Below are 27,755 nucleotides of genomic sequence, written 5' to 3' on the forward strand. Positions count from 1 at the left end.
TTGAAGCATCCCTCTTTGTTGCTCTTTGGTTAGACAAGGTCCCAGTCTTACAATGTTTACATCCAAGCATAGTAGTTCATCAGCACACTTCCCCAATAGGGCTTGGAAGAAGTTCACAAACTCTCGTTCAACAAGCTTTGATTCAGTCAGTCTTACCCCTAGCTCATTACATATAGAACCAATTCTATTTCTAGCTTGCCTGACTTTTACTTGAGCATGGAAGAATTTTGAGTTTGAGTCCCCAGCTTGGATCCAAGTGGCACAAGACTTCTGTCTTAATACCTGTTCATGTATACCTTCCCATTTCTCTATATGAAGTAATAGCTCCTTTTCCTTGGTGATCAATTGGTTGTTGAATAAGTCTGTACTCAGTTCTTCTTGTACACCTTTCAACTTATCTTTCATTGGGTTCAACTTTCTTTCCAATGAGGAGAATTCTCTGTTCAAGTGCTTTGTTTTTTGCTCCAGCAATTGCAATTTCCTCCATATTGAGTACATGGCATATCCCTCTATGGGATGCCTCCATATCTGTTGCACTGCCTCCTTGAACTCTTGATTCTGCATTACCACCTCTAACAGTCTGAATGGCTTGGGAAAACTCTGCTTAGCTCTACCAGTTTTTAGGATAATTGGAGAATGGTCTGATACACCAGGAGCATCATAAAAAGCTTCATTATCATTATATAGCATGAACTATTGAGATTTTCCAAATACCCAGTCAATATTACTATATATCCTCTCTGTTGCTTCTCTTTTATTACACCATGACCATTGCCATTCCTTTCTATTCAATTGTCCCAATCCCACATCTGTGATGTAGTTCTGAAAATCTAGAATTTCTGCTTGGTGGACTGGATTCCCATTTAGTCTATCATTGACTGACAGCATGGTATTGAAGTCACTCATCACCAGCCACAACTTAGTTATGTTATTGTTGAGACTTCTCAATTGATCCCACATTTCCTTCCTAGGTGAATTAGTGTTGTATCCAAAAATAATGTTGATTTCCGTTACCACCTATGGTAATCAATTAAACTAATTAAAAGAAAGTATAGGGTTGTCATATGCTTTACATAAACTCTCGTAAAAATGAGTAGTTTGGAAATAATAGTATTTCCTTTTTTTTCAATTTAAAAAATGTACAGTACTTTAAGAGGTATTTATAAATGATGAATAGTACATGTTTTAAAGTAAATTTGCATATCATTTCTTATGTGTGTTTTAGGAGATCACATGGTTTTTGAAGTAAAATATGCTTATTATTGTGTTTCTTATGTGTAAGACGTTCTCGTGCAAAAAAGAATCAAAAATGAGAAAATTGGGTAAAAAATAGCTGAAGAGTAGAAGTTCGGACAGTGACGAGGGGCTCACTTCACCAGACCGGGACCAGAGCAAAAAAAACAGACCACTGGGAGTGATCTGAGTCTCGTGACGCGAGGACCGCGGATGCGACTCCAATTTTTCCTATTTGAATTAAGAAATGCCAAGTCTGCCCTAATGCAACCCTGCCTCATATAAATATGATTTTTAGCCACTTTTTTGATGAAAGACAAGACTTTTAGGAGGCAAAAACACGTTGGAATCAAGAAGAAGGATTCAACTTCACGTTTTCCTCTTTCTTCCTGTTTTTCTATTATTATGAATTCTATTATTGTATTTTTAGATACTAGCATGAGTAGCTAAACTTCTAATCTAGGGTTTGATGGAAGCTCTTTGATGATAGGCTATAATTACGTATTGTAGTTGCTTATTACACTCTAATTTACTGCACTTTAATTGAGTTTGAGCTTTAATCGCTAGTATTTTGCACTAATTATGTGTTTTATGCCTTGCAGGAGTGATTTCGAGCTATGTAGATGTTATGAAATTAATTCAAGTGATTTGGAGCTTTAAAGTCTGGGTAAAAGCCCAAGGAATCAAGCCGGGATCGTGTTCGGGGATCAACGGATGATAGTTAAGAACGAATTGAGTAGGCATATTGCGCACTGTCTAGTAAAATACACAAAACTTTTCGCTCAGAAATCTATTTGATATCCACAATATATGTTTGGAACGCTAATTCCAAGGACTAAAACTTTCATGTTTTATGTTTTTCCAAATTCCAAACAGAACAGGTGAAAAATGCGCGACAAGTGCTCCACTATCAGATCCGCGGTCGCAGATAGAACATGGGCGAAATCCGCAGTCCAATTTGCGGCCACAGACGAGCTGACGGAAGCCAATAACCCATGGTCAATTATGTAATTTTCAGGGCGACTAACCTAAACCTATATGAAGTCTAATTCGTCCAAAAGAGAGGGAGAGCTGTTTTAGGGAGATTTTGGAGGCAAGAACACCAGAGGAAGACAAAGAAATTCCTTAAGAGTTTTCATCATCTTCTTCTTAATTCCATTGTTGATTATGACTTTCTATAGTGAATTTTTATCTATTAGTATGAATAGCTAATTTGTTATCTAGGGTTTTGATGGAACCTTTTGGAGGATGAATTCATGTTATATTTTTAATATAAGTTTGCCGTTGATCTTTCTCTACTTGTTCAACTATATTTTCGTTGTTGTTGATTGAAAAGCTCTCAATTAACTGTACCTATTTAGTGTGTACTACTCGAGAGAGAGTACGCATTTAGGTAATTATTGAACAACATCACTCCTAACGTATGTGAGAGAGCAATAAGGAGGGTTTAAAGGCAGAATTAGAGATAACGAAGCCTTGACGTGGTCATAGTGAGCGGCTAGATGAAGCCAACTAGCATAGTTCGAGAGAATGTGTCTAGTAAATTGTTGTAGCTGCTTGAGAGAGAATTACGTCACCTAAAGTGCCCACAATCAATAGAGAATACATAGGCGAAATGGTAGGGAACATAGCGGGAATGATTCCGACAATTGGGGAAATCATAACTCTAGACCTCCTTAATTTAGTCTCCAACCCTTTGTCTCGTTAGTTGATAATTTTATCGCTTTCTAGTATTTGCTAGTTAATTAGTTAGAAATATAAATTTCAATCTTTATAATTTAAAAAATTGTTCAAACTTGTCTTCTTAGTGATATCAAACAACTATAGCTAAGCCTTAGTTCTCTGTGAGATTCGACTCCGAACTTTTAGACCAGATTATATTTGGAGCAACCGCTTATCCATTTTAGGACTAGAGTTGGGCGTGATCAAATTTTGTATGGTGTAGTTGTAGCTGTATATATTGCTAGGTTTCGAGTTTGAACTTTTTTTTTTGTATTTGATTTTTTTTATTTTTGTTTTACTTGTTGATTTTAAAAACATGGCAAAATTATCAAAATATTGTGAAGAAAACCACCCATGGCAAAATAATATTCTACTTTTAATCCTCCTTATGCATATTGTGAAGAAAATTACCCATGGTAAAATTATCAAAATATTTCCGAGAACGAGTTATGTGCACCAACTCAATCTTATGTGTGGAATGTATGTGATATGTGTGGTGGTCAAGATGGTCAATTTTATGGTTGTGCTTATATTTCTTATCTTCCCCCAACCCCTTACTTTGATGGTTCTTCTTTTTCTTGTGAAGTTAATAGGAACAAAGAACCCAGGGATGATGACTTGAAAGAGATCAAGGATATGCTAAGGTGCCTTGTAGAACAAGATAATGAGAAACAACTACACATACAAAGGCCAGATGCTACTATAAGTTACCTAGAGGCACAATTGAGTTGCAGCATTTAATGCTCAACAAGCCAATATTGTGAATAGTAGCCAAGAAGAGTGTGAATTAGATATCGAAATTGAGGTTATAATGGAGGAGGTCACACCAACAATCTAACCTACTAGAAATTGAGGATGTCGATGTTAAAGAAGTAATACTAGAGTCAACCAGGGACGTTGAGGATATACATTTAGTTGGCTCTAGTGTTATTGGTGTTGAGCAGGTCAAAAATCTTGAAGTTTATGTACTGGAGCGTGTTGGACCTCATTCCAAATATTTCTCTACATTATGTTCAGACGGTGAAATGGGAATGGATCTTTATGAGCATAAAAAGGAGTCTAGGGAAGAGGTAGATGAGCCTTATATTTTGAAATTTTCAAGGCTATCTAGGCAAGGTGATACTCCTCGGTCGAGAGCCAAGAGCATAAGACTTTATCTAATTTTTGATTCACAATAATTCGTACCGCCCTAAGAGCATAATAAGCTTGAAGCAAAACTTGGGATTCAATTCATAAGCTCAAGGTGGAGGCAGAAAATGATTCACGTCGTGTTGCGACGTTAAATCAAGCGCTTGTTGGGAGGCAACCCAACTTTACTGCTTTCTTTTATTTATTTTTATTATTTTTTTAATTGTATTATTTGTGTAGTGTCAATTTTTGATTTTCTAGGAGCATGGAAAACAAAGCTTGGGAGAAGTCTGAGTACCCTATGAGCTGCTAGTGTTTTGGCCTTTAGCCTACCGGAGAGTTTCTTTTACTCTCTTATAATTATGATGTGCATTGAGGACAATGCACAATTTTAAGTGTGGGGTGAGGAGATTGTCTAGGTGACTTTCTATGCTACTTTAGCTGTGTTAGTTTAATTGAATAATAATTTTTTTTTAAAAAAATGGACTTTTCCTGCGATGGATCTATTAGACAATTTTCTTGAGGGATTTAAGTCTAAAGAAAAAGGACAAAAAGATTTTCTTTTGTTAGGTAGTGTAGCAATTTCCCCTTGGTTTTTATTTGTGCCGCGGTTATTTTCCAAGGGTTTTATTTGAATCCGGTGTAGTTAGTTTTATTTCTTTAGGAGTAGAAGCCAGTGTGAGATGAATTGAATGAAGCAATATCTCTTGATTTTATTATGCCTTGAGAATAGTGAGTACTTTGGTTGTAACGCTTAGGCTCAATTTTTTGACTCTTGTATAAGTACCTTAAATTGTATGATTTTAACTTTGCTTAACTGCTTTGACTAGAGTGTCTTGATGAAACCAATCATGAGTGAGTTATGTGCCATGTGTGTGTGAGGTTTGTGTGTTATTTTGTGCATTGCATTTGATATCTAGAATTTGCCCCGTGTGTTTGCAAAGCGAAATAGTAGTTTTGTTCAGTCTTGGAAGTTGTATAGGCGTTTCTTTGTTGAGCCATATATATTTTACCCGCCTAATTATTATGTATCGTAGTTAACCCCTTTGAGCATGTAATCTTATATCTTTGGCAACTACATTACAAACCTTACCCATTTATTTGAATTAACCATCTATTTGAACCTTCTAACCTCTCATGAGCACTTAAATTGTTATGAACTTCGTAAAAGTTAAAGTGTGGGATGGTTGGTTTGACTTTTGAGTGGAACTAATGAAATAAGGAGAAAAACACACTGTTTTAAAAAAGTAAGAGCCACTTGAATTGAAAAAAAAGGAAAAAAATAGTTGTATTGTTGTGAAAAAAAAATTCCTTGATTAGTGGTGACTCTTGATGTAATTTTGCTTAAAGAAGTAGGGGGTAATATATATTGATGTGAAAGTGGAGTTTGGTTTGACATAAGTATGGGGTTTAAATGTTAAAGTGTATCTATTAAAGTGCATATGGAGGTGTAGTCACTCTTATATCTAAATGTATCATACCCGTCCCGCGGCCTATATTACAACAAAATAAAGTCCTACTTGATCCTCGACTGAATGAGCTCGTTTAGTAGAGTAGTACACTACAGGCAATCCTATGGTGCATCTTTTGTGGCATATGACTGTTATTTCTGAGAGCGAGTGAATTCTTTCTATCTTGAGTTCCTAAGTGTTCTTAAATTTTATTGTGTAGAACTACTCTCTTTTGTTGTGTGAGGGCACTTGATTCATGAAGGAAAGGTAATGTCAGTGACCTCTATGTTAGAGTAAGTGGGTGAGTTGTGAATAATGCGTGATACTTGTAAGTCAAGTCTTAAGGTGAAGATGTTACGCTTTTGTGCTTAGTCTATTTGAAGTATTCTTGGTGTGATGAGTTAGGAGAATTGTTTTAAAAGGTCGTATCTATATAAAGTAAAGTTTGATTACTCGATTACGAGCAATGGTTTAAGTGTGGGGTGTTGATGATAGTCTATAATTACGTATTGTAGTCTCTTATTACACTCTAATTTACTGCACTTTAATTGAGTTTGAGCTTTAATCGCTAGTGTTTTGCACTAATTGTGTGTTTTATGCCTTGTAGGAGTGATTTCAAGCTATGTAGAAGTTATGGAATGAATTCAAGTGATTTGGAGCTTTGAAGTTTGAGTAAAAGCCCAAGAAATCAATCCGGGATCGTGTTCGGGGATCAACAGATGATAGTTAAGAACGAACGAAGAATCGAGTAGGCATATTGCGCACTGCCTAGTAAAATGCACATAACTTTTCGCTCAAAACTCTATTTGGTCTCCACAATTTATGGTTGGAAAGCTAATTCAAAGAGCTACAACTTTAATGTCACAATCCAAGTTCTCCCTCTGTGAACTATCGTGATGGCACCTAGTCTCTACACTAGGTAAGCCTAACAAATTGTGGAAAAAGGAAATGAAATACGACACTGGCAGGTTACGGATAAAACATAATAAAAGAGTCAAAAAAATGCCACTCGGCATATACAATACATACTCTCAATACTGAATCAAACTCCCAAAACCCGAAATCTCATGAAATCACAAGCTGTAGAAAAATTATATAGTGTTCTAACTCCAGAATATCTAAACAAAAGTAAATACAAGAAGTCTAAAGCTAGATGTGAGAATAGAGAGGGACTTCTGGATTTGCGGACGTGAAAGATATACCTCGAAGTCTCTAATATCGCCCGCCTCACTGGTAGAACGGCTGAGCAGAAGAACCTGGATCTGCACACGAAAAATATGTGCAGAAAAGGGCATGAGTACACTACAACGGTACCCAATAAGTGTCAAGCCCAACCTCGGTCGAGTAGTGACGAGGAAAGTCAAAGCTCTACTGGTTATATATATATATATATACAAAATAAGGTAAAACAGCATGAAGTACGACAGTATAATTGAAAATACTAACAGTCGATTAAGAGTAAAATCACAGACAGAATATACTCAGTACACAAAGATAGCAACAGAGGATCTCCCAGGATATCGTCCCGTAGTCCCAAACGTAAATGTGTAGAGGATCTGCCGGGATATCGTCCGTAGTCCGAATCATAAATATGCAGGGGAATCTCCCGGAATACCAATCCGTAGTCCCAAAGTAAATATCCAGTACAGGGGAATCTCCCGGGATGTCATCCCGTAGTCCCAAATATAAACATGTAGGGGGATCTCCCCAAATACTGATCTGTAGTCCCAAAGTAAATATGCAGGGGGATCTCTCGGGATATCGTCCCGTAGTCCCAAAGTAAACACACAATAGTCTCAAAAAAGAATCTACAGTTCTATTGGAGAATAAACAGGAATTTCTACTCTAAACATGCTGCACAAAATACAAGTAAACAGTTAAAACAGGTAAAACAATGAAATCACATAAGCATGCTTTTCCTAAGCTAAACAAGAGGCTTCAAGTACAAGTATTGCTCAATTACAAGAAAAGCACATATATTTACTTAATTAAAAATAGTTTTTCCAACAATTAGCACGTGTACGGACTCGTCACCTCACGTACACAGCATTCATAAAACAACAATACCAAATCCTAAGGGGATTTCCCTCCCCCCACAAGGTTAGGCAAGCCACTTACCTCGAACCAGCTCAAAATCAATCCGAAATCACTCTCTTAGCACGAGTATCCAACTCCGAGTGGCCCAAATCTAACCAAATCAATATCATAATGCAAATATAACTACAAACAACGAGTTTAGCTAAAAGAATCGAAGCTAAGTAAGAAAATAGAAAAACGCCCAAAAATCCTTCCCGGGCCCATGTCTCGGAATCGGGTAAAAATTACGGATTATGAACACCCATTCACTCACGAGCACACTCGAACAAAAATTACCAAAATCCTACTCAAAAACTCGAATTTTCAATTGGGAACTTTTCTACCATTTTCAAACATTTGCCCTCAATTTCCTTAATTAGAAGAGGAAAACAACAATAGATTATAGTATTATGATCAAAATCGAGTTAGAATTCGTACCCAATGATTCTCCTTCAAAACCCCTCGAAAAATCGCCTTCTCCGGAGCTAAAAATCAAAATTGATATTTTAAAATTCAAACACTCGAAATTTCTATATCTGCCAAGCGATTACCGCATCTGCGGTTCATGGGACCGCACCTGCGTCTTGGGCTCTGCATCTGCGGAATTTCATTAACTCCATGCTCACCGCACCTACGCTCCCTTCTCAGCAGATGCGGTCCGCTTCTACGGTCCTTGAGCCGCATCTGCGGTCACTGGCCTTTGTGTCAAAAACCGCTCCTGCGACCTTTTCCTCGCTTCTACGGGCCGCATCTGCGGGCTCCTCACCGCAGGTGCGAAAAATACCAGAAGCAGCAAAACTTCAAAATAGCCTAAGTCCAAATTTAACTTTCGTTAAGCATCCGAAACTCACCTGAGGCCCCGGGACCTCAACCAAACATACCAACCAATCCTAAAACATTATACGGACTCAGTCTAACCCTCAAATCACATCAAACAACGCTAAAACCAACTTGAAATCTCAAGAATTCTACAACCGATGCCGAAACCAACCAAACCATGTCCGATTGACCCCAAATTTTGCACACCAGTCACATTCAACAATACGGAACTATTACAACTTTAGGAATCAAATTCCGGCCCTGATATCAAAATCTCACTATCGATCCAGAAACTTCAAAAATTCAACTTTTGGCATTTCAAGCCTAAATAAACTACGGGCCTCCAAAACACAATCCGAACATGCCCCTAAGCTCAAAATCACTCAACGGAGCTAACAGAATCGACCGAATTCCATTCCAAGGCCGTCTTCACACTACTTCGACTGCGGTTCAAATTCTAAAGCTTAAGCTCTCATTTAGGGACTAAGTGTCCCAAAACACTCCAAAACTCAAAATGAATCTTCCCGGCAATTCACAATAGCAGAAACAAACACGGGGAAAGCAGTTAAAGGGGATCGAGGCGTTAATTCTTGAAATGACCGGCCGAGTCGTTACATCCCCCCCCCTCTTAAAACATTCGTTCGTCCTCAAATGAGCATTGAGACATACCTAAAGTGGTGAAAAGATGAGGGTAATGGCTGCGCATATCCTGCTTGGTCTCCCAAGTTGCCTCCTCGACTAGCTGACCCCGCCACTGAACCTTCACTGATGCAATGCTCTTTGAGCTCAGCGTTCGAACCTGCCTGTCCAATATCGCCATTGGCTCCTCAACATAAGATAGATCCTTGTCCAACTGGACTGAACTAAAATCCAACACGTGTGGCGGATCACCATGATACTTCCGGAGCATAGAAACATGAAATACCAGATAAACTCCTGCCAAGCTGGAAGGTAAGGCAAGCTCATAAGAAACCTCCCCAACAAGTCGCAATACCTCAAAAGGGCCAATAAACCTCGGACTCAATTTCTCCTTTTTCCCAAATCTCATAACGCCCTTCATAGGCAAAACCCGAAGCAAGACCCACTCTCCAACCATATAGGAAACATCACGAACCTTCCGGTCCGCATAACTTTTTTGTCTGGACTAGGATGTGCGAAGTCTATCCTGAATCACCTTAACCTTCTCCAAGGTATCCTGAACCAAGTTTGTGCCCAATAATCTAGCCTCATCATGCTCAAACCAACCCACCAGGGATCTACACCGCCTACTATACAAAGCCTCATATGGTGCCATCTGAATGTTGGATTGATAACTGTTGTTGTAGGCAAACTCTGCTAGTAGCAAGAACTGATCCCAAGAACCTCTAAACTCCATCACACACGCACGGAGCATATCCTCAAGAATCTGAATAGTGCGCTCGGACTGTCCATCCGTCTGGGGGTGAAATGCTATGCTCAGCTCCACCCGAGTACCCAACTCATGCTGTACGACCCTCCAGAACTATGATGTGAACTGAGTACCTCTATTTGAAATGATGGAAACTAGAATACCATGCAGACGAACAACTTTCCGAATATAAATCTCTGCCAACCGCTCCGAAGAATATGTAGTACACATAGGAATGAAATGCGCAGACTTGGTCAGCCGATCCATAATCACCCAAATGGCATCGAGCTTCTTCAAAGTCCATGGGAGTCTAACTACAAAGTCCATGGTGATTTGCTCTCAGTTCCACTCCGGAATCTCTATCTGCTGAAGCAAGCCACCCGGTCTCTAGTGCTCATACTTTACCTGCTGACAATTGAGGCACCGAGCTACAAACCGAACTATATCTTTCTTCATCTGCCTCCACCAATAGTGCTGTCTCAAATCTTGGCACATTTTCGCAACACCCAGATAGATGGAATAGCGTGAACTGTGGGCCTCCTCTAGAATCAGCTCCCGAAGCCTATCAACATTGGGTACACATATCCGACCCTGCATCCTCAACACCCCATCATCACCAATGGTCACATCTTTGGCATCACCATGCAGAACCTTGTTCTTGAGGACAAGCAAATGAGGGTCATCAAATTGACGCCCTTTGATACAATTCCAACAAGGAAGACCGAGAAATCACACAAGCTAGAACTCAACTAGGCTTCGAAAGATCCAATCGCACAAATTGGCTGGCTAAGGCCTGAACATCCATCGCCATGGGCCTCTCCGCTGCTGGTAGATAAGCCAAACTCCCCAAACTCTCCGCCCGACAACTCAAAGCATCGGCCACCATATTGGCCTTGCCCGGGTGATACAAGATAGTGATATCATCGTCCTTCAGCAGCTCTAACCACCTCCTCTAGCACAAATTAAGGTCCTTCTTCTTGAACAAATGCTGCAAACTCCGGCGATCAGTATAAATTTCACAAGGGACACCGTACAAATAATGACGCCAGATCTGCAAGGCGAAAATAATAGCAGCTAACTCGAGATCATGGACATGATAATTCTTCTCATGTGCTTTCAGCTATCTGAACGCGTAGGCAATCACCCTACCGTCCTACATCAATACCGATCCAAGGCCAATCCTCGAGGCATCACAATAGAATGTATAAAACCCCGAACCTGTAGGCAATATCAAAACTAGGGCTGTAGTCAAAGCTGTCTTGAGCTTTTGGAAGCTCTCCTCACACTCTTCTGTCCACTGGAACGGAGCACCCTTCTGTGTCAGCCTGGTCATAGGTGTTGCAATAGATGAAAATCCCTCCCCAAATCAATGGTAATAACCCGCCAAGCCAAGAAAACTATGGATATTTGTAGCTGAAGATGGTCTGGACCAACTCTGCACCGCTTCCACCTTCTTTGTAGGGCTCTTCAAAGCCAAACCAAAATCAAAAACTAAACCAAAACCGAAACTTAATGGATTATTGGTATCGGGTTAACGGTTTAACAGACATGGAACCGATTGAATTTTTTTATTAACGGCTTATCGGTTTGGGGGCGGATTATTCAATTTTCTTAATGAGTAGACGCCAGCTTCTGCATTTGATTTATTGGGCGCGCAGCCTTCATTTTTATTATACCAATCAAGTCTTCCCTGGTCTCCAGCCTTTGATAACTCATTCCAACTGCCTAGGTGTGTCAGATGCAACACTTGAACCCAGAAGTTGTCTGAACCTATTCAGTTTGATATGCGAATTATAAACTAAGTTAACTTTTTTGTATGGATTTCACTTTTTTTTGAAATGCAATTAGGTCTACTTCCCATGGGTGCCACTGAACAGGTTATAAAAAACAAACCACATAAGATTTCTCATATGCTGAATCAAGCCTCTCATGTGCCGAACCAAAACAAACTCAAAGCATTGGACTTTAGATAAAGTTTAATGCAGTGTAGTTGGTCGGTTTAGGACCAAAAAATTAGAAACCAGGTCTGTCCCTCCCAAGAACACCAGAACAAAAGGAAAAGTTAATTGAAGCAAAATACAGAAAATATTAGTTAATAAGATGAGTTGTGTTAACTGTAGTAGGGGAATGCAGAATACCTTAGTTTGTTCGTTGGAATAGTAAGCCTTAAACCCTTGTCATGGACTCATCTATTATATTCTATAGAGTATAAACTGGAATGTAGTCTTGCTGAGCATAAGAATTTTATTTTGAGTCAGCGGTCAGCAAACAATTAATGCACGTAATATAGATTGAATTAGGCCGATAAACCACCCGATAAGAGTTAAACCGATATCAATCTGCCCGATATCTTATCGGGTGGCTAGCAGATTAACACATTTAAAAGTCGATAACCGATAAGCCAAACTATTAAGAGTAAATAACCGCCCAATCTGCCGATAAGCAGCCCTACTTCTTAGGATCCACCTTGATCCCTTCATTCGATACCACGTGACCCAAGAATGCCACAAAATCCAACCAAAACTCATATTTCGAGAACTTCGCATATAATTTCTTTTCTCTCAAAGTCTGAAGCACTGTCCTCGGGTGCTGCTCATGATCCTCCCAACTCTGGGAGTATACCACAATGTCATCAATAAAGACAATGACGAACGAGTCAAGGTATGACCGGAACACGATGTGCATCAAATACATAAAGGCTGCTGGGGCATTGGTTAGCCCAAATGAAATAACAAGGAACTCGTAATGACCATACTGAGTCCTGAAAGCAGTCTTCAGGATATCTGGCTCCCAAATCTTCAACTGATGGTAACCTGAATGCAAGTTAATCTTAGAAAACACTCGTACACCCTGTAACTGGTCAAACAAATCATCAATACGAGGCAAAGGATACCGGTTCTTCACTGTAACTTTGTTCAACCGGCGATAATCAATGCACATACACATTGAACCATCCTTTTTCTTCATAAACAAGACATGATCACCCCAAAGTGATACACTAGGCCGAATAAAACCTTTGTCAAGCAATTCCTGCAACTGCTCCTTCAACTCAGTAGGAGCCATACGATAAGGAGGAATAGAAATAGGCTGAGTGCTCGGCAACAAATTAATGCCGAAATCAGTATCTTTGTCGGGTGGCATACCCGGAAGATCAGCTAGAAACACATCAAGGAAATCCTGTACTACTGGGACTGAGTCAACTATAGGGGTATCGATACTGATATCTCTCACATAAGCCAGATATGTGTCATACCTCTTCTCAACCATTCGCTGAGCCTTAAGGAAGGAAATAACTTCACTAGGAGTGTGATTCAAGGTACTCCTCCACTCTACTCGCGGTACACCTAGCATAGCCAGTGTCACAATTTTGGCGTGACAATCAAGAATAGCATAATGGGGCGACAACCAGTCCATGCCCAGGATACCATCAAAATCTACCATGCTGAGCAATAATAAATCGGCTCTGGTCTCAAAACCACTAAGAGCAATCAAACATGATCGATAGACGTGGTCCACAACAAGAGAATCTCCCACAAGAGTAGAAACATAAATATGGGAACTCAAAGAATCCCGAGATATGCCTAAATGCGGGGCAAAATAAGAGAACACATAAGAATAAGTGGAGCCTAGATCGAATAAAACTGATGCATCTCTATGACAAACCAGGACAATACTTGTGATGACAAAATCGGAGGCGACAACCTTAGTACAGGCAAGAAAGGCATAAGGCCTCCCCCTCTAGGGCAACCTCGACCTCCCCGACCTCCACCTCTAGCTGGTTGGGCAGGTGGGGAAAAAACTGGTGCTGTGATCATAGCCTGGGAACTCTGCGGATCACGATATGGCTGAGAAGTCTGTGGAAGTGCACCCCTCCTAAGTCTGGGGCAATCCCTCACCATATGGCATGTGTCGCCAAACTCAAAATAAGCTCTGGGAGGATATGGCGACTATGACTGGCTCGGGCCAGGTCTGTTGGATTGACCACTGAAAGCACCCCATGTAGGAGGCGCACTAGATACTAGAGGTGCATAATACGGCTCCTGAGGTCTAGGAGGAGCTGGAACACCACTGGCTGCTGGAAGAGCTGAATGAACGGGGCAACTCATATAACCCCTACCATGACGAACTGTAGTTGGGGCACGAGAATAATGGCTCGACTCTCGAGACCTCTTGGCCTCCCACTCCTTTCTATCCCGAGCATGCATACCCTCTACTCTCCTAGCAATGCTCACCACCTGCTGATAAGAAATATCCATCTCCAACTCCCGAGCTATGCTAGACCTAATGCTGGGAATGAGCCCCTCAATAAACCGGCGAACTCTCTCATGAACTGTAGAAACCAAGGCTGGTGCATGCCTAGCCAAGTTAGTGGAACAACATACTCCGAAACAATCATAGTACCCTTGAGGCTCTGAGGAACATACTCCCTAAAAATATATCTGAAAACTAGGTCCATGTAAGGGAAGCTGCCTCGGCTAGGTTGTCCAACTCATAAGTACGCCACCACTGATAGGCCACCCCTCGAAGCTAGAAGGCTGTGAAAGAAACCCCATTCGATCCTGATATACCCATAGTGTGGAGGATACGACAGCACTCCTCCAGAAATCCTAGAGCATCATTTGATGCTAGACCACTGAATATAGGATGCTTGTACTTCTTGAACCTCTCAAGCCTCCGCTGTCATCCTCTGAAGCTGCTGCCCTGTCCTCGGGCTAAACTGGGGCTACAGGCGGTACCGATATAACCTCTATAATCTAATCAACCAGGACCCATTGCTCAGGAGTGTGGGCAACGGGAGTCTGTGCTCCTCCCCTGGCCTGGGATGTGGCTGTAGTAAGGGGAATCAACCCTGCCTGACCTAGAGTTGTATACATATTCACGAACTGTGCAAGGGTCTCCTAAAGAGCTGGAATAGTAGTAGCAGTAGGCGTATCATGTGCTTGGGCTCTGGCTGGAGCTGCTGGTGGCTCCTCTGTGGTAGCTCGCGCGGGTGCTCTAGCTACACCACGTGCGCGTCCTCGGCCTCTACCCCGGCCCCGACCTCTGGCGGTTCTAGCAGGGGGCGGGTGCCTGGTCATCTCCAGTAGCACGTGTCCTCACCATCTATGTAAGAATAGAATATAGAGGTTTAGAATCTTGATATCAAAATCTTGCACAACAAGGAAATCATGTGAAGTGGAATTTTCCTAACAATTACATAACCTCTTGAAGATAAGTACAGACATCTCCGTACCGATCTGCGAGACTCTAATAAATCGGCTTGTGATTCATGACTCCTATGAACCTAGAGCTCTGATACCAACTTGTCACGACCCAAGTTCTCCCTCCGTGAACTGTCGTGGCAGCACCTAGTCTCTACGACTAGGTAAGCCTAACAAATTGCGGAAAAAGGAAATGAAATACGAAAATGGTACGTTACGGATAAAACATAATAAAAGAGTCAAAAAGGCCGCTCAGCATATAAAATACATACTCTCAATACTGAATCAAACTCCCAAAATCCTATAGTGTTCTAACTCCAGAATGTCTAATCAAAAGTAAATAGAGGAAATCTAAAGCTAGAGGGGATAATAGAGAGGGACTTCTGGATCTGCGGACGCGGCAGATATACCTCGAAGTCTCTGATATTGCCCACCTCACTGGTAGAACGGCTGAGCAGAAGAACCTGGATCTGCACACGAAAAACATGTGCAGGAAAGGGCATGAGTACACCACATCTGTTGATACCCAATTTTTTCCTATAATATTTTTAAAATACATATATCCCTTCAAAACTATGCATTAGCATCAATGGACATTTTTCATATTTTCTATATTTTTAAATTAATTTATTCTAGTATTTTATTTATATAAATGATTATAAAATTATTTCACAAATGGCTCGATGACATTTCATTGATTTAATTTTGCTATTTATAGCCATATTAAGTTCCAATTATTTTACAAATGGCCAGATTTACACCTTTTGGTTACAATTGCATTGATTTTGCAATTATAGCCCACGTACACATCACTGCATGATTTTGCTAGAAATTGGTCCATTATATTTTTAAAATATTGAATAATTATTTTGAAGCACTTCTATACATGAAAATTATTTTTTCTCATTGTTAATTATTTTATAAAATAATTTTTATTCAATTATTTGGGTATTTAAAAAATAGCCTTTAATTTTCCTAATTTTTTTGGACCTAAATACCAGCCCAAGTCCCTAACCCAATTCACCCAAGGCCTAAATTCAATTAAACCCGACCCAGAAACCCCTAATCCTGGCCGTTGATCTCTGAGATCAACGACCCGTATTTGTTCTTACCATTTTAATTCCAAACAAACCCCCTTCTAACTTAATTCATTTCCACCATACCCCACCGTCACCCTTTCCTTTCTCTCTCAAATGCTCTCTATCTAAACCATAATCCTCAGGCGCCGTCACTGGCTTAGCCCTCCGTTCTATGATGTTTCTTTGTCATCTCAGGCCTATACTGGCCTCCTACTTGCTATGGTTCATCAGTTTCCTAGATCCTTGAGAAGATCGCAAAGGACCTAGGCGGTCTGGTTTGCACCTTTGATTTTTTTGCCCGTTTCAGGCCATTTGCTCGACCTTGAGTAAGAAACCTTTCTTGTTTTTGCTATGAATCTGTAGGCCTATGTTCTTGTCTCTGTTATGTTTTCTAAAAAGCCTAATTTACTATCTCCGATCTTCTCAGGTCTGTATAGATTTGAGACGAATCGAGCAACTCTTACATGATTTCCTTGAAAGTTTTCTGGTTTTCAACTGATTTCCCATTTTTCCTAAATTAGGGTTTACCCTAAGTCATCTTCTCAAAAGGTTTTCTGATTTTCGAATGCTTAATCGTTTGTTCTTAAGTGTTCTTAACTGATTTATGCTAAAGTTGCATAAGCCCTAGTTGATTTATGATAAAATTCTAACTGTCTGATGTTTTGCTTCGATTCTGAGCTTTGCAAGTTACTAGTCATATAGGTTTATTCTGTATTCTGATTTACACGCTTTTCCTTAGTCAAATTCCTTGCTTTGTGATTTTTATCCTAATTAATCTATATTAGGGTTTTTGAATTATTTTTCGCCTAATTTTTCTATGTTCCTAAAATTTTACCCAGCCTATTTTGTTTATGGAAATTGATATATTCTTTCCAGAATTGTTGAGTGATTTGCTCTGTTAAAATTCATGTGCATGATTCTTGATTATTACCTTGTTTATGACTTTAATTAGTCTTCTTAACTTATTTAATTGCCTGTAGTATCTACTGATTCCTTGCACGATTATTTCCTTAATTAGATTCTTAATTATTCACTCTTTGCCTAAGACTGATTTGAATTTCTTTCCTTAAATATTTTCTGTCCTTACCGTTGGTTAATTACCCTTAATTAAGGGAAGACTATGCTGATTTTTCGTGTAATTGATTCTGTGATCTTCTCTTGATTAACTGAAGTTGATTCCTTTACCTTATTTGCTCTACTCTTGAAATACTATATAAACTCTCTTATTTAACTTCTTAAGACACGAAACATCAGTTCTGAATACACACACATACATTAAAATTCTCTCTTCTTTCTTTGCTACTTGTGCTGCTGTGGGTGTAGCCGGCTGAAAGCCAAGGCTAGGTAGTGGAATTGCACCTGTTTATTTCATATTCTGCATTTTTCTTCCTTGGCTGGTATGTCTCTGTTAAATTTTGAAACCTAAACTCTATGTGCTTCATTACAGTACTAGCTCATTAGTTATGAATTCAATCCATGTTCCTGTTTACTGCCTTGCTTAGCATGTCTAATCCTGCTTTGTTCAATATGTAATTAGCATGTGCAAACTATAGTTATCCATTTGATGTTTGTCCAACATGTCTATTCACCCTTGTCTATTCTCCTTCACTAAGGAAATCATGTTAGTTACCTAATCTTTAAGACATTCGACTGACTCTAGTTGTGTGCTTGATTCTGTCTAGTGTTTCTTTGCTTTCTACATGGCTCTATTACCTACCATCATGACTAACCTGTTAATTCTATAAGCTCCTAAGTGTTCTATGCATTTTGTTGTCTATATGCCTCCCTAAGCCCTATCATGAGTTCTGTTAATGTAAATTCTATGTGTCCCCAATCCCTTTATCCCTGCGTGAGATCTATTTGTTGAGTGTTTCTGAATCTGGGTGCTTTATGACTAATTGATTGTTTGCTATTTTCAAAAGTATTTGGGTACTCTTCTCAAACTGTTTTTTCACTACCAAACTAGTTCCTATTTCAGAAAACCTTTTTACTCTTAGAGTCATCTCTATACTGTTTTCACTAAATCTTTCAAACTATGTCAAGCACTCTCACTTTACTCTTAGATTATTAAGTTCTGCCCCTCTGGTATGTGTACTGCTTAGGGATCCTTGAGATCTCTATGAACTCTGGCATACTAGGGCTGACTCTTCCACATTGCACATAACCAGTCCCTATTTTGAGAAAGGTCTTGGTGTGAGCACTGTCCGGGATCCTTGAGGTCCTTAGGAAACTATGACATACTTGGACACTTATTGGCTATGATATTCTTGGAACTTGTGACTACACTGAAGGCTTGATACTCCCAGGTTTGCTTTGGGCCTACTTCAGGCTCTCTATAGTATAATTTTACATTTCATTTATGTAATTTACTCAATCTTGGTCTATAATAATCCTTTGTAAACAGATATTAGGGTAATTAGTAAAAAAAGGAGGGTAGCTATATGATTCTATGGGGTAAGCTGGGTAGAAGCCGTGTTTTAGGTTTTACATTATGAGTTGCTGTGGAAATCATGTTCTAGGTTTGTGTGATGCATCAGATATCATGATTTAGGATTGCTATGCTTATTCGGATTAAACCATGCTAAATTTATGCATTAGATACCCTGTCTTAGGACAATCATGTTTACTGCTTCTGCATATTACATGTTATAGTTCATCACTTCACTTCTGATTCTGCATAAATCGCTATCACTTAGAAATCCTGCTATTAAGTTAATAATACTGCGTAATAAAATGCCTATCTCTGTGTATTAGAAATCCTGCCTTAGGACAATCATGTTTATTACATTCTTTGCATATTGGAAAACCTGCTATAATTTGCCATTTTTGATGTCTGCCTAATCACCTAGAAATCATATTATTAGGTTATTACTAATGCTTCCTAATAGAATGACCTTCTCCATATGCATTAGAGATCCTGTTTAGGACTGCATGTGCATTTGCTTTGAAATATGTCGCTTAAATAATAGGTTGAAAATAGCCCCCACACATAGGTATCATGTGTATAAAATCGACTGTTATAATATTCATCATTTTGATCAACATGCCTATGGGAAGAAATAACTACAAATTATTTAAATAGCTCGCAAAATTATGATTGCACAGTCCCACGCCTAGGCAAGCCTTAGGAAATTAAATAAATGTGAAATCAGGTTCTGCTTATGTATGAAATTATCCAGGTTCAACAGGCTATAGATCAATAGGCAAGTTGACTAAAGGTTCTGCCACTTCGTTTTAAACATTGCTGCATATTCTGTATCTGTGAAGTTTATCTAGATATCATGTTATAAGGCTTTCTGAATTTCTTAAAAAAAATATTTGTTTTGAGACGTGCTATGTATCTGATTATGTGTGGAGGCAAACATGAGCCACTAATTGTTTCCTATGTGATAGTCCTATGTGTTCTTTGTTGTCGCTTAGATTTTACCTTTTAAATACTTTATGAGTGTCGAGAACTGCCTAAGTATAGAGGTCTTAAATGCCTCTGGGACCATAAGGAAGGGACGGGTAAAACACGCTTAGAGTTCATTAATTAAACTTGCTTAAATAACTACTAAGGGGAGGTTAATGGGTAGTAATGAGATATGATGACCTGGGCGCTAATGTCACGTGTAGCCCCTATAGTTGAGGAGGATTACCGGGCATTGCGCATATTGATCCTATAGGCTAATCAACTTAGGACTTCCCTTCCCCAATTCACATATTTGTACTTAGATTGCCTAAACTCCCCAAGTTTATGTATGTATGCTCGGACTGTTTAAACCTCATTAATTTATGCTTATCTTTCTTGGTTGTATATGTGTTTAGACTGTGTAAACTACCTTTATTTGCAAATATGTGCTGAGACTGCTTACTTGTTAAATGACTAATTCACATAGTTTAAGTTCGGCCAGGACCCACCGTTGTGGACCACGAGGGGTGACGAACACCTTCCCCTCAAGGTTATTTCGAGCCTTTACCCTAATCTCTGGTAATGCAAACTGGTTAATTGAGTTAATTGCTCTTGGTGCCCTAAAACACCTTAATTCATTAGCAACTCTTCAAATATCCTATTCCCAAAAGGAAAAGAGTTGTTCCCCCATGAATGTCAAAATCCGGACTCCCGCAAAGGAAAAAAGGGGGCGCGACAGCATGGCGACTCTGCTGGGGATATTTTTAGGCTCTTACCATAACAAACTCTTTTTTATGAATTATTCTTAAGCATGCTTCATCCCGTGCACCCTCCCCCCTTTATTTGGATTTAACTGCTTATTTATGATTTCTTTTATTTCCTGAAACTAACTTGTCTCTTTGTTTTCTTTTTCTGTAACTGTCTTTCAATTATTTAAATACTGCATTTATCGTTTTTCCAACATGCAAATACTTGACAACATGCTATTTATTGTTGCATAAATCATACTCAACATCATGTTCAACTTGTGCGTCAACGCTTGATGAGTGTTTGCGCTCTTCCCATATATCACCCTTTTAAATTCGGAAAGCGGTGCGTTCGAAGGTTCCGTACCTTTCCCCCTCAAGTTGTCCGCTTGAGGGTCCCAGTCTAGACCTCTATAGCAACCCTACTCTGATTAATTTTGCATGCATCATGGTCAAACCTAGCCGGGTTAATATGTTATCCGCACAATAACTTTTTAAGTCAAGCCTCATCCAAAAGTCCATTGGGTTTTCCATAATCCCAACGGACACAACCACGATTGTGTGCATTAATTATGGAGAAATAAGTGCCAATATACTAGTCATTGCTGTATAAATAGACGAACCTAGAGGGGGAGAAGGCCTAACTATCTTTTGTTTTGCAGAAAATAAGGCACGAAGTTCCCAAATTCGGTATGGTCGGTAGCATACCTCCACTTTTGCTAGATTAGTGGAGGGATCTTCCCTCAAGTAACCAAAATCATATGAAAATAGTCTTAGGGAATTTTCCGTTACCGTTGTATCTTCAACCGAACAAAATGTTGATCGAGGCCGCCACTCTGTTTTGGGATAAGGAAAGGGCTGTGTTCCACTTTAGGGATATAGAAATGACTCCCTTCCTAGAAGAAATAAGAGGATTTGCTGGGTTGCCATGGGATAGCCTTGGTCTATTAGCACCTGAAAATTGCACCGCTAGTGGGTTCTTTAAGATGATGGGACTGAAGAAAAATGATGATTTATAGTGCCTGAAGAACTCCTACGTACCTTTTGACTTCCTCTATGAAAGATACAGTCATAGTAGCTCTTACCGTATTTTTGATGATGAATTCTCAATCACCTTCTTGGGTTGGGTTCATCATAGGGTCTTCGTGTTTATTGAGTGTTTCTTGGGCATGTTGGTATTCCCAATCAAAGGGGATAGAATACATACCAGGCTGGCCATGGTGGCCAAAACTTTGATGGACGAGATCGAGGGATAGATATATACTATTGTCCCTATGATCGTTGCGGATATATACCGGGCCTTGGAACGCTATCAGAAGGGGTCCAGATTCTTTGAGGGTTGCAATTTGCTGTTACAAGTTTGGCTGTTAGAACATCTCCAAAGGGGTCAATACCGCCAAGAGTTTCCACGAAGGCCGTGGAATGACCACATAGCCTTCCATCAGTCAAAGAGGGGCAGCTGTAGACATGTGATTTTTTACCCTCCCCAAATTTTTTATATTTTAGCATGTAAATATTTAATTTAGGCATAATATAGCTATTTCAACTAATTCTTACTCTTTTACTTTATTTTATTACAAGAAAAATGAAAATTACAAAAAAATATTTTAGTTTATGTATTTTTCATAAATTAAAAAAATAATACAAAAATAGTACCTTATTTTTATCTTTATATAATTTCGAAAATACAAAAATAGTTTCATGTTTAGTTTAATTAATTAGGATTAGCTTTGGCATTGTGTAGTATTTCTATCTTATTTTAAAAGGAGTCAATTAAGGTGGTAGACCACAATTTTAAAAGTTTTAGAGTCCAATTCTTGGCCCAATACCCAATACCCATTAAGCCAACCCTAGGGACCCTTCTAGACTCTTCTTTGGAACAAAAAATAAATAAAAAGACCCTAAGGACTTAACACAAAAAGACCTAGGGACTAACTGGCAAAATACACAAAATGTAAACCTAGACTCTAGACCTATAAGACCCTAAGGAGCTGCAATACACAGGGGGACAAAAATATAATGCCTGATATATACACGAAGGAGGAGGAGCGCAGCTTTACATCAGGACCCACCCCCCTGAACCATCGTCCTCTTCACCCCCCCTTTCAAGTCTTCTTCTTCTGAACCTCTTTAGAACACCCTTCAACGGAAACCTTCAGCAACATCAAACCAACACAAGCCATGCCACCTTCACAGAACCGACATCCAGCCGGAAATCAGCCATACATGCATGAAAATCAGAAGGACTGAAAAATCAGAAATCTGGAGCGCAACTTTTCTACAATAAGACCCCCCTTTTCGATCATTTCTTCTCTTCTCCTTCAAAAGAACAGCGGATTTTCACTAGAAAAGGACCCTTCCTCATCTGTTTCTGATTTTCTTGACAAATAAACGAGAAGCAACATAAATTTGACCTTCCTCTCAGAAACTTAGACAAAATAAAGAACCCCAGGAACTAAATCAGCCGAAAACCAACAAAGAACACACACACAGTCACACACCGAAGATTCACCTTCACAGACTCTCGGTCTCATACGTCCTTCACTCACTGTCGAAGAGAGCCGAAGTGGATTTGAATTGTATTCTGGATTTGGAAACATAACCCTTCAAAAAATGAAAACAAAGATAGAAACAAACGTGAATTTCCCGATTTCATGGGAATTTTGTTAATTCATATGGTTTTCCAGTAAAGTTCAGTCCGTCGATGCCGATTCGAGGTCCGTTATTGAGTTCTTGGTCGCGGTTCCTGTTGAATCTCGATTTTCAGCAGTTGTTTTTGTGTCTCCGAGTCTTCTTATGCTTGTAATCATTTCAAACAGATTTAATCGAAAGAATTTTCTGACATTCTGATGGTAAATTGATTCTCAAGGTCACTGATGAATACGAGGTAAATATTCCTTTTTAAGCTGCGTTTTTGCTATTTTTGTTCATAGTTTGTGCGTACAATGGATGCTGAATTGAATCTCAATTACTTCTACTACTGCAGCTTCTATCTTTGCATTGCAATCTAGTGCTAATGTTTGGGTTCCTTGTGTTGTCATTCTCTCTTGAATCTTATTGGGGTGTATGTAAAAGCTGAAATTCTGCACGAGCTTTGCTGTATAATGACGTTCCTGTTTTATAAAGAAGCAAAATTAGCTTGTCTTAAGCTTTGATGATCGGAATCAATTAGTGTCATATTTTGGCATCTGATACACGACCAATAGGGAGCTTCATTAGTTCTGAATATTGGTAGTATTGTCCAGTTTATGTTGAATAGCCTGTTTGTTATTAGCGGTTCAACAACATTGAGATTCTGTTAAACTTTGAAATTTTGTATAGTGCGCGATATATGTTCCTAGTTTGTTCTGTTGGCATTGTTCTTCCCTGATAATTTAGTCACTAATAATATTATATTGCTTTGTTGGATTTGTTTGGTGCACATGAAAGTAGGATCGAGTCATGCTATTGGTTTAAATGATGAAATAATTTAGACTTACTTAGAGTGAACTTTACTTGATGAGAGGAGCTTATAGAAGAATGAAATGGACAGATAATGTTGTTCGACTTCTTATACAAGTAGTGGCATATGTCAAAGAATGACGACTTTAACTATTGAATTACTAGTAGTTGAGTACAATTCTTAGACATCGAGGCACACCATTTAGCGAATTTTCCATGGCCCTCGCAAACTTGAAAATGCGCAGTTGCTTTAGGCGCGTAATTTAAAATTACCTTCCTAAACTCGGGTGTGCATTTCATGTGACCCAAATCCAAATATTAACAATGTTGAATAAAATGTGTTTCGGATTGCGGGTGCATTTCATGTGGAGCGGTCCAAAGACATGTTTTAGACGACGTTGAAATCTTCCTTAAAATAATTAAAAGCGGTTTTTAAAGTTAAAAAATGCACATAGGTTTAAAAGTGTTCTAAAATCAAGTAAATAGGCCAATTATAACAATTGAGCGACCGTGCTAGATCCACGGAACTCGAGAATGCCTAATACCTTCTTCTGGGTTAACAGAATTCCTTACCCGGATTTCTATGTTCGCGGACTATAAAACAAAGTCAATCTTTCCTCGATCCGGGATTTAAAATCGGTGACTTGGGACACCATAAATTATCCCAATTGGCAACTCTGATTTTAATTAAATAATCCCGTTTTGATTGTCCTTTAATTGGAAAAACTTCTTTATACCTTCCCGGGGTGTAGTAAAAAGGAGGTGTGACAGCTCTAGCGACTCTACTGGGGAACAAAACCCAAAATCTCTGGTTTAGGGTTCAGAATTCGAGCTTAGATGAATTGTTATAGTTGACTTCATTTATTATCTGATTTTGTTACATGTTTGGGCCTAATTTGCTAAATGTTGCTTTACCGCTTTGATATTATGTGAACTGTATATAAACTGCTACGAAATCCTTCCTCTCTCTGAGTCTTCTAAATCATGGAGAAGTGTGCACTTTGTGTGACTTCTCTTCTGTTAGAGTCATAACCCAAATTTTAGAACGAGGTTCGGACAAGTTGCAAAGCCGGTGAAACTTCTGTATTCCTGGTACGCTGCCCCCCTCGACTCGAGCCGTCCGCTCGGGTAAGCCAGGTCTAGAACAAATAAACCAGGTTTTTAAACCTAGAATAACTCAGCCTCACACCAGATCCCTAGTAGGAACGTTTGGTTTCATCATGTGCACTTGACTTAGGGGACTCAACACAGGGGTTGGGTCCGTCTAGGACAGGTGTACCCAAAATAACAGACCATCTTGATGCATCCTATGTGCTACATGTTGCATTTATTCAAGAGTAAAAGGGTTATTTGGCGGACCAATGATAGTTGAGGGCAAATGAAAAAATGACAAAAAGAAAAAAAAAAGAAAAAGAGAGAGTGAAGTGTGAAGATAAGCGAGTGGGGCCTAATTATGTTTTCTATCACATTTTTGTTAAGAAAAAAAAAGAGCTTGAAAATTCAATTTTTTTTTGCACTTTTTCATAATTTTCCGAAAATCATAAAAATAAAAATAAAAAGAGAAAAGAAAATCCAAAAAAGAGTTTACATGTTTCGTCATTTTTCAAAACAAAAAAAAAACAAAAAGAAACATGAAGAAACATGTTTCGTCATGTTTAGTTATTTTTTTATTTCTCGCCCGTATCCAATCTGCCCGAACTACACGAACCTGATTCTTGTCTCTAGGAGCGGGATACGTATGCAACCCACATAGGGTTTGGTCTTCCTAGTGAGTTTAGGTTCTTGGCTTTGTGGGGTCTTTGCCAAATTTTGCACTTCTAGCCATATTTTGGCCAAATAAGCCATTTTGTAAAAATAGCCTCAATCATATCTTGCATGTGTCCAACATGAAGGGTTATTGTCTCTCATAGCGTTCTAGGTCTTTAACTTATTTGGTTTTAATTTTCTTATACAAGTGTGGATTTACTTACCGGAGTTTGAGTATGCAGATCCCCATTTTAGTGCCATTTTATATGTAAAGACACTGTCATTTTTTCTCCCTCTGCTGATTTGAGGATCTAAGATTATTACATTACATGATCTATAGCTGCTGAAAAAACTCATCTTTTGTTAAGTAAAGCTCAGAAACCTCTCAAAGGGTGGTGGTAGAAAATGGAGGCGATGTGTCAACTTTGTTACACTCCACTTATTGGTTACTCTCAGAATCATAACTTAAACCAAAGTTGTTACATTTATGGTATCACAAACAGATTTTGTGGCAATAAATTCCAGCAAAAACTCTGCTTTAACCCTTTAAAAAGTAGCCATATTAGTTCTATTAAGTTGGATCAAGATTTGTTGCTGAAGTTGCAAGTTCCTTGTGTTGCTGGTGGTGATAGTGGGGGCGGAGTAAGGGTGGAGATTCAGATGATTCAAAGTCTTCTTGGGATAGTATTGGATCAATTGGTGCTTTTGTTAATGGCTGGAGATCAAGAGTTGCTACAGATCCACAGTTTCCTTTTAAGGTTCTAATGGAGGAATTAGTTGGTGTAAGTGAAAATGTTCTTGGTGACATGGCATCAAGGCCTAATTTTGGACTTAATGAACTCGATTTTGTGTTTTCAACACTTGTTGTTGGATCAATTATGAACTTTGTGTTGATATATTTATTGGCACCAACTACATCCGCTTCGATTCAAACACTGCCATCGATTTTTGCTAACTGTCTTCCAAGCCACATGTTTCAGTCTGGTTCTTATAATTTGTTGAGTAAGCTTGGAACTTTTGTGTACAAAGGAACTCAGTTTGCTGCAGTAGGATTTACTATAGGGCTTGTTGGGACTGCACTATCTAATGGTTTAATCAAGATGAGGAAAAATGGATCCTCATTTCAAAATGCCAAACGAGCCACCTCCAACACTTTTAAATGCTGCAACTTGGGCAATACATATGGGATTCAGTAGTAACTTAAGATATCAAACACTTAATGGTATTGAGTTTGTGCTAGCCAAAGGTCTTCCTCCTTTGGTATTTAAGTCCTCGGTTGTGGTTTTGAGATGTATGGATAACCTTCTTGGGGAAGCGACATTCGCCATCTTGGCGAAGATGACAGGTTCGCAGAAAGCAAATGAAATAAAGGTAGTTGGCGTTGAAGACGGATTAGTTGCAGAGAAAGAGAGGTTGCTGGACCAGAATGACAATATGCATACTGCTGATTCCGCTTCAAAGTGATTATTTTCAATGTGTATTTGTTTCTAAAATGTGCCATCCAAAACCGGATCCCTCCCTCATATTTGAGCATTTCTTTCGTTTCTCTCTTATTATATGATCTATAAATAAAATGAATTAGGTTAGCCATTTTAGTCCAAGAAATTCTGGCTTCATGTACTTGTAAGGAGCTTGGAGTGAGTCAACCAGGTCTAGCTCTGGTTCCATAGAATAGAATAGGAGTTCTGATATTGGTTTGAGGTTTGTTTTATGTTCATTTCTATGGTTGAAGATGAGATGTCATGCAAAAAACAAAAAACAAAAAAGAGGGTTAGTTTATTTCCTTTATTCCCGATCTTCCAGAACTACACAAAGATCTGATTCTTGCGGCGTCATGATACATAGGTAACCTACATAAGGTTCGATCGAATCATTTTCTATTTATTAAAAGAAAAAAAAAGAAGAAAAGGAAAAAAAAAAGAGAGAGAAAAAAGGAAAAAAAAGAGGTAAAATCATAGGATGTGAGAAATGAGAGGAAAGAAAAGAGCGATAATCAGAAAGAAAAAGGGGAAAGAAAATGAGCGAGCTAAGAAGTGAGAGGAAAGAAAAGAAAAGAGAAGATTCAAATGGACGAATTGGGATGATGCCAATTGACCTTATGACCCTCGAAGTTATTCTAGAACCGATAACTGTGACTAGGTGCATTGTATGCAATGTGATATTTTAGTTGTTAATGCCCTAACGCTAACGGGATGACCCCATTTTGTTCCTTTTGATATCTTCATAGCAGAAAGGTGGTTGGTTTGTGGTTCTCGAAGTAGTAACTCCTCTCCACAACATAAAAGACAATGGCGGACAACAACAGAACTGGGTTGGTTGATACCGGTGCCCGAAA

General features: G+C 39.0%; 1 pseudogene; it reads left to right on the forward strand.

Moving 5' to 3' along the window:
• Positions 1 to 22,243: 22,243 nt before the first annotated feature.
• LOC107817182 (protein RETICULATA-RELATED 3, chloroplastic-like) lies at positions 22,244 to 27,342 on the forward strand (annotated as a pseudogene).
• Positions 27,343 to 27,755: the final 413 nt, after the last annotated feature.

This window comes from Nicotiana tabacum, chromosome 22 (assembly GCF_000715075.1).
Source record: "Nicotiana tabacum cultivar K326 chromosome 22, ASM71507v2, whole genome shotgun sequence".
Taxonomy (NCBI): domain Eukaryota; kingdom Viridiplantae; phylum Streptophyta; class Magnoliopsida; order Solanales; family Solanaceae; genus Nicotiana; species Nicotiana tabacum.